Source organism: Triticum aestivum, chromosome 2D (genome assembly GCF_018294505.1).
Source record: "Triticum aestivum cultivar Chinese Spring chromosome 2D, IWGSC CS RefSeq v2.1, whole genome shotgun sequence".
NCBI classification, from domain to species: Eukaryota; Viridiplantae; Streptophyta; class Magnoliopsida; order Poales; family Poaceae; genus Triticum; species Triticum aestivum.
In genome coordinates, this window is record NC_057799.1 from 45624471 (window position 1) to 45631605 (window position 7135).

The 7135-nt window shown below is 47.5% G+C and overlaps 1 pseudogene across 1 annotated transcript; it reads left to right on the forward strand.

Annotated features, from left to right (window-relative positions):
- Positions 1–1115: 1115 nt before the first annotated feature.
- On the forward strand, positions 1116–6811 carry LOC123055622 (uncharacterized; annotated as a pseudogene). The gene is made up of 7 exons (XR_006426646.1): positions 1116–1375; positions 1730–1873; positions 2841–3030; positions 3173–3428; positions 3559–3781; positions 3884–4004; positions 4737–6811. The product of XR_006426646.1 is annotated as an uncharacterized protein (transcript).
- Positions 6812–7135: the final 324 nt, after the last annotated feature.

Here is a 7135-nt window from a genome sequence, read left to right on the forward strand (position 1 = left end):
CGGCTTCTTGCTCGCGGCGGCGTCAGGAGGTGGGGTGAGAAGCTTCGGTGCCCAAGCGGCGAGACGGGTCGTGGCGGTGAGGTGGCAACATTGGGGGAGGTCTGTCGGCACCGGCTGCTTGCAGAGGCACCGGCAAATGCGCGGCGGCGACAACGCGGCGGAGGCGGGCAAGGGTTTGCTGTCGATATGGGGTGGGAGAGGATGGCCAATGTGCCACCGACTAGCGGGCCAAGGGGAGGAGTAGGCGGGCGTCGTGCGCGTCCGTCTCGTGTCCGCGCCGACGCAAATGAGGCTCAAAAATGGGCCGGGAATGGATCGACAGGCGGACGAAAAGCGGACGCGCGTCCGTTTTGGTCGCGCGTTGTGCCGACTTTTCTGTCCGCCGCGACCCAAACGGACGAGCGCGGAATAAATGGGTCGCCGCGTTGGAGTTGCTCTTAGTACCTGGTTCTGGTCATTGAGGCGCGATGGTTGATGGTGCAAAAACCGGCAGATCCCTACATATACGGTTACTCATGGGGCGGGCGTGCATATAGGATCAGATTGGGGTACACACGAGACGTGGATTATACCCAGATTTAGTCTCTCGTGGTGAGGTAATAACCTACATACTGCATGTCATTGTATTGATGTGCCTCGTATGAAGGAAGTATTGTTGGACGGCTCTTCGGAGGCACCTCCCTCTTATATAGGTGAATGAGGGGTACGTTACAAGTAATGATATATCCTTCTAGAGGAGGTTCGCTGTTAGCGCGAGGGGCCTACTCCCTTCGTCCGGTGAAGAGTGTACGTTTGGCTTTAAAATTTATCCATAAAAGAGTGTACTTCTATCTTCCCAATGCATTTTAAAGTAGAAAAAAATACTTCTCTATCATCACACGGTAATCAATACCAATAATAATCTACACATGGTCTTCTTAATTAGTACATACACTTAGCTCATTGAGGGTTGAGTAATTAAAGAGGAGAGATGATGGCTTGCACCTTTCAATGCATTTTTTACTTTACTCCATAATTTATCCTAAAATGTCTAGATGTACACTGTTCACCGGACGGAGGGAATAGGCTATATAGCCAAGCGGAGGTCGGTTACCCCCGGTGTACTGTACCGTCAAATGTCGCTACGCCAGCGAGGAGCGTGGAGTTGCCGCCTGGGTCACCGAGCATCACGACGGGTCCAACAAGGGTCGCTCGCCGAGGATCTCGATGGAGGCAGCGGCGGCGGAGCGCACCTCCTCGCGCGCCTCGTCGGTGGCGTCACCTACGCAGCTCGCCTCTACCTTGTCTCCGCCGCCGCCCGCCTCGCTTCTGCCCTCGCCCACCTAGACGCCGGCGCAACCCGCCTCGCCGCCGAAATTGAAAGCGGCACAACTAGGTGAGGTGAGGAATGGGGAGCGTCAGTGAGAGAGAAAGCAGAGTGGGAGAAGAAATTCGGCCGGTTGGGCGTTTGCGATGATATCTAGGTTCGCTGAAGTGTCTCTTCCCTTTGCTTTAACACATCTGCACATCTGTTACCTCAAAAAAAAAATCTGTGCATCTGACCCAATGGCAACAAATACATTCGTCGGGAATCCTCAAAATATTTACATTTCGGCATATGCATTTCCCTAAAAATTTGAAATGATGGATTATCGACAACTCCACAATAAACTCCATCAGTTATTTTTTTTCCTTCAGAAAAAGTAGGGCCTACCTTGACTGTTGACGCAATGACCACCAATAATTGCAGGTCAACATACTCCGAGCCTGGAAGGCATCCAACCCCCCACTGGAAGCGGCAGCCAGGGGTCGCCGTCCTCCTCGAGGCTCAGGCCATCGACATCCAGATCTCGTCTCCGCTCTCCGCTCACCGGCCGGCCGGCCGACTGCCGTGGTACGGGTGCTCCTTTTTCTTTCTGTAAATCTCTTCCATCCCCCTTCCTTTCCTTTGATTCATTCTAGTTAACTTGGTGCTACCTCCATCTTCCCTCCTTTGAGTTCACTAATTTCTTGTTGCCTGCTAGTACTCCCAAGATAACTAGTCGGTCTTGTGCCTGCGACATGGCCCAGATCAAATCAGGCTAACTGTCGTTCTGTTACTGTACACCCATCAGCGTCGGTAAAGGAAGTCAGATTAGGATAATCAGAAAACGATGTAACTAGCTACTAGCATCTGTGATAAATCTATAAATTCGAATTTCAGACATATTATCCGGATTAGATGTTCAATTCGGTCTCCATATGTGTATGCGCTAGCTAGTACCAAATCAAATGTTAAGGAAACTGTGACTCTGTATCCTAAACCTGTTACTGTTAAGATTCAACCATGTGTGATGTAAGTAAATCTAAGAGGAATATAATCCTGCTGGAAAAACAAGACCTCCTGAGCGAAGGCTTGAGTCTGAAGAGTCTGATGCGGCTCCTTTTGACATCTGTTGCTGGGGTTTGGGTCTAAGATTCTTGTTGAATTTCAGCTTAATTATTTATTGCTTTCGAGGAATCGGAGCACAAATGAGTGTTCAAAATAACTGACTACAGATTGATGCTTGGTGATCAGCCACTCTCAAGTCAAACTTTGAATTGAAGAACTGCCGCTAGCAACAAGAGAGCTTAATTGTAGTAAGGACATACCAAATCTGAACACTTCTTTGCGCTGCAATTTTAGGCTTACGTGCTGTCTACTTTGAAGTCACTGAGATTTTCTAAGGCGAGAATAGCAAACCTGTTATGCCTTCGATGATTATACCTAAGTGAGTAGGGAGTTGGGATGCATGTGATCTTCATTCTCTTGTTCTATATAATGTCATTTGTGTCATCTGGTATGGTGGATCCGTAAATAATGACATTTGCTCTTATCCAAGGGGTACTGCACATAGTACATACCTGCAGATGGACGACAAAATCAGTACTAGACACAATGCTCTGGAGCGCATGCTAATTGATGAAAATGCGGAGCCAACAAATCTGCCGCTATCACTTCTAGAAGATATCACAAAATGTTTCTCTGACGATCATCAAATCGGCGTCGGTGGGTTTGCGGTGGTTTATAAGGTAAGACAACTCTAATAATCTTCCATTTAATTGCAGTTGGTCTAGAAAATAAACTGGCATATGCTCAACTGATGCCAGCATCACACCACCACACGCCCAGAAAAGTTTGCACTAACAATACGCTACGTGTTTGTGACCCCAGGGAATGGTTGGAAATGAGGCAGTCGCTGTGAAGAGGCTATCCACGACATTTGATATGCAGGAGAATAAATTTCACAAAGAGGTTGAATGCTTGATGAAGGCCAAGCACAAAAACATAGTGCGTTTTCTCGGATATTGTTCTGACACACAAGGGAAAATTGTAGACTATGAGGGGAAGATGGTCATGGCGGATATACGAAATTGGTTGCTCTGTTTTGAGTATGTACCCAGCGGAAGTCTTGATAAATACATTACCGGTAAGATCAAAACGTTCATTTCCATGCATCTTTATTTATTTTATTATATAGCCCAAGGGTAGTTTTATTACTTACATTATACTAAAATCTCTGTCTAAATTATTGCAATATGGAATCCCTATCTCTACAGATGCATCTCATGGACTTGGATGGAAGGAACGTTATCAGATAATTAAGGGAATATGTGAGGGTCTATGTCATCTTCATGAGAAGCGCATTCTGCACTTAGATCTGAAACCCGCCAATATTCTAATAGATGATCATATGGTACCCAAAATTGCTGATTTTGGTCTTTCAAGGTGCCTCGACAAAGAGCAAACCCGGGCTATTACTTCAAACCTTTGTGGATCATTGTAAGCCAGCCTCTAGAGAGCTCTCCTTTATTTCATTTTGTTTGCAGTGAGTTCAATTTCTATTTCACAGTCAGTGAGAAGAAACTATTAATCTTCTTGTAGGGGATATTTGGCACCCGAATTCTACAGTGGACATGTCTCATTCGCGTCGGACATATATAGTCTTGGCGTTATAATCGTGGAGATATTGACAGGACAAAAGGGTTATTCTGAAGATGATAATGTAAGAATAATTTAAGCATTTTCTCCAAATTAAAGCGTAAAATTATAAATTAACAATATTACCTTCTAACTTGATTAAATTAGAAATACCATTCCTTCTTTCTCTAGATTTGGAGTATTGAGCTAGAAATATTCCAACTCTCTAAATTAGAAATGCCATTCCTTTTCTAGATTTTTTGTGTTGCCATCCACGATATATGTGTTTGGACGCATCGATCATACCTTTGTAGTTCATGCCTCACATTTTTGTTAGAAAATGATATTCACTTGAACCCCAAAAGTTTTCATGTTTTATATATAATTTTATTACATGCTTAATATGTTTTATTGTTTTTAAAAATGTAAATTGAGCATGCTTTTATATTTGTTTTTATTCGTTTTAGTTGTTTTTGCGGCCCTTGTTTATGCATTTTTCTTAACAAGGTTCTTGCAGCAATGCACATGGTATCATCTAGTTCCTATAGCAGAGGCACCTAAATAAGCACCCGTGCTCTCAGATAACCACCGATATTTGATTTATTTTTCTAACCACCTCTTTAAACCCCTTGCATTGTGGATGGCTTTATTTTAAGTTCTATGTATGTTTCATGTCTGAATAGTCATCACAGACATCTTCACTTGGAACTAAGTGAATTTTGTTACTACAAACTTTGGCAGTCCAGTATTACCGATGTGTCCTTTGTGTATGTCGGAATAAAATCCTTACTCATAACTCATAAATGCAACTTTGTAGGTAATTGATAGTTGGATGATTCAATTGGAGACATCAGATCAGGCGGACACTCTGTTGGAACAAGTAAAAGTATGCACAAAAATAGGGATAGAGTGCATGGACCCGAACCCAAAGAAGAGACCTGCCGCTAGGCACATACTCGATATGATTGATAAAACGGAAAGTGCCGCATATTCAGAAGAAACTGCCATCAGCTTCCCAGCAAAGAAAAGAAAAAAAGAAACCGCCATCAGCAGTTCATCATCACATAATCCCCGGGTGGCTGATGCAGGCGTGTGGGACCGTGTTAGCGGCCCGGCGTGTTCGGACGCCGAATTCCAGCGGGCCTTCCACATGTCGCGCGCCACGTTGCACTCGCTCTGCCATGAGCTCGTCATCGCCATCGCCAAGGACACCACCTTGTGTGCTGCCATACCCGTGCACCAGCACGTCGGCGGGGACGCAGCGCCGGCAGCAATGAACGGACGCCGGGTGTGGGTGCGGGAGCGGAGCACGGAGTGGTGGGACCGCCTCAGCGGCCTGGCATGCCCGGACGCCGAGTTCCGGCAGGCCTTCCGCATGTCGCGTGCCACGTTCGATGCGATCTGCGACGAGCTTGGCGCCGCCATCGCCAAGGAGGACACCGCCCTGCGCGCTGCCATACCCGCGCAGCAGCGCTTCGCCGTCTGCGTGTGGCGCCTCGCTACCGGGGAGCCCCTCCGTGAGGTGTCCCGCCGTTTTGGCCTAGGCATCTCCACCTGCTACAACATCGTTCTCCAGGTCTGCGCCGCCCTCACCGGTGTCCTCATGCCCAAGGCCATCCGCTTGCCCCTGGACTCCCCTGAAGTCACCGCCTCCAGGTTTGAGGCCCTGTCCTGGATCCCCGGCATCGTTGGCGCTGTGTGCACTGACCACATCCCCATTGGCCCACCCAAGGAGAATGTTGCCGAGTACTACAACCGCTGCCTCACGGAGCGCATGAACAAGGCATCCTATTCTGTCGCCTTGCAGGCCGTCGTGGACGCTGACGGCACTTTCACAGACGTCTGCATCGGCCTCCCAGGCTCACTGTCCGATACAGCTGTGTTTGAGCAGTCGGCGCTGCACGCCCGCTGCGAGGCTGGGTTGTTTGGAGACAACCAGTACTGGCTGGTTGGCGGCCCAAGGTACCCGCTCAAGGACTGGATGCTCGTGCCATATGCGTACCAGAACCTGACGTGGGCGCCTTCAACGAGCGTGTCGCGGTTGCGCACGGAGCTGCGTGGGGCGCGTTACAGAGGCTCAAGGCACGGTGGCGCATCCTGCAGCGCCGCACCGAGCCCAAGCTGCCAGACCTTCACAACATGATTGGTGCCTGCTGCGTGCTGCACAACTTCTGTGAACGCAGGGGCGAGGGGCTCGACGTGGACCTCCAGTCTGGGCTCTCCTGGGACAAAGCCGACGTGCTCGCAGTTCTAAAGGCTGGAAAGGAGCGGGACAGGATCGTACACAAGTAACACAACACCTATTCTAATAAATAAAAAGGATGACGCACGTCCTCGTCCATGGCGGCATTAAGTTTGAGAAGTGATGAGCTACTGACGGCTGTGAGGCTCTTTTTTCCCCCTCACCAAAAATAGCAAAAACTGAAGAAATATATGCTAGTGGAATAAGTTGCTATTAAACTGCCAGGGTGGAAGTGTACCACATGCTACCCCTGGACTTGTTACCCCCCTGGTTCTTCAGTTGCCTTGGTAAAATCTCAACTTTCTTTGGCTGGGCCACGGCGCGACCCTTGGGAAAACGTTGTAAGCCATGGACAGGACTGAAGGTTCACATATTTTCTAAGGTTCTTCGTTTTGCTCTCTGTTTCTGGGCTGTTTTATCTTTGGTCCAGTCTTGTTTCCCTTATGCTCTATATTAGTTTTTTTTGCGGCAATACTCTATATTACTTGATGTAATGGTGTCTCTGTTAATTACCTGGAGTTAGGCGTTTCTATGTTGGTTAGACCTTTGGATGACCTGACCGGAGAGGGGTTGCGTGCGTCCTCGCTCTCCAGGCCACGGCCTTATGTAGCGTTTGTCTACAGGTAGTAATGCTTGTCTGAGCTATTTTATCTTTGGTCCAGTCTCGTTTCCCTTATGTTGATGATACTCCTCTATATTTGCTTCTGTAGGTTTATCTTTGTATGCTGTGAACTTCTAATGGTTTCTTTTAACAGAAATCAGGGGAAACCCCTTTTACTCAAAAAAAAAATCGTTCTCTACCTCTCAGAACAGTCTTGTATGTTTTGGTCTTGAGATGGAGGAGTGTAAAAGAGAGAGTCACTACTAGGCGTTGATTACTGTTGGTTGTATGCAGTTTCATTTTCTTGCTAGCTTAGCTAGGCCTGGAAGGAAGTCTCAGGTAATTTAACACTAATTTTTACTGTTACCATTCA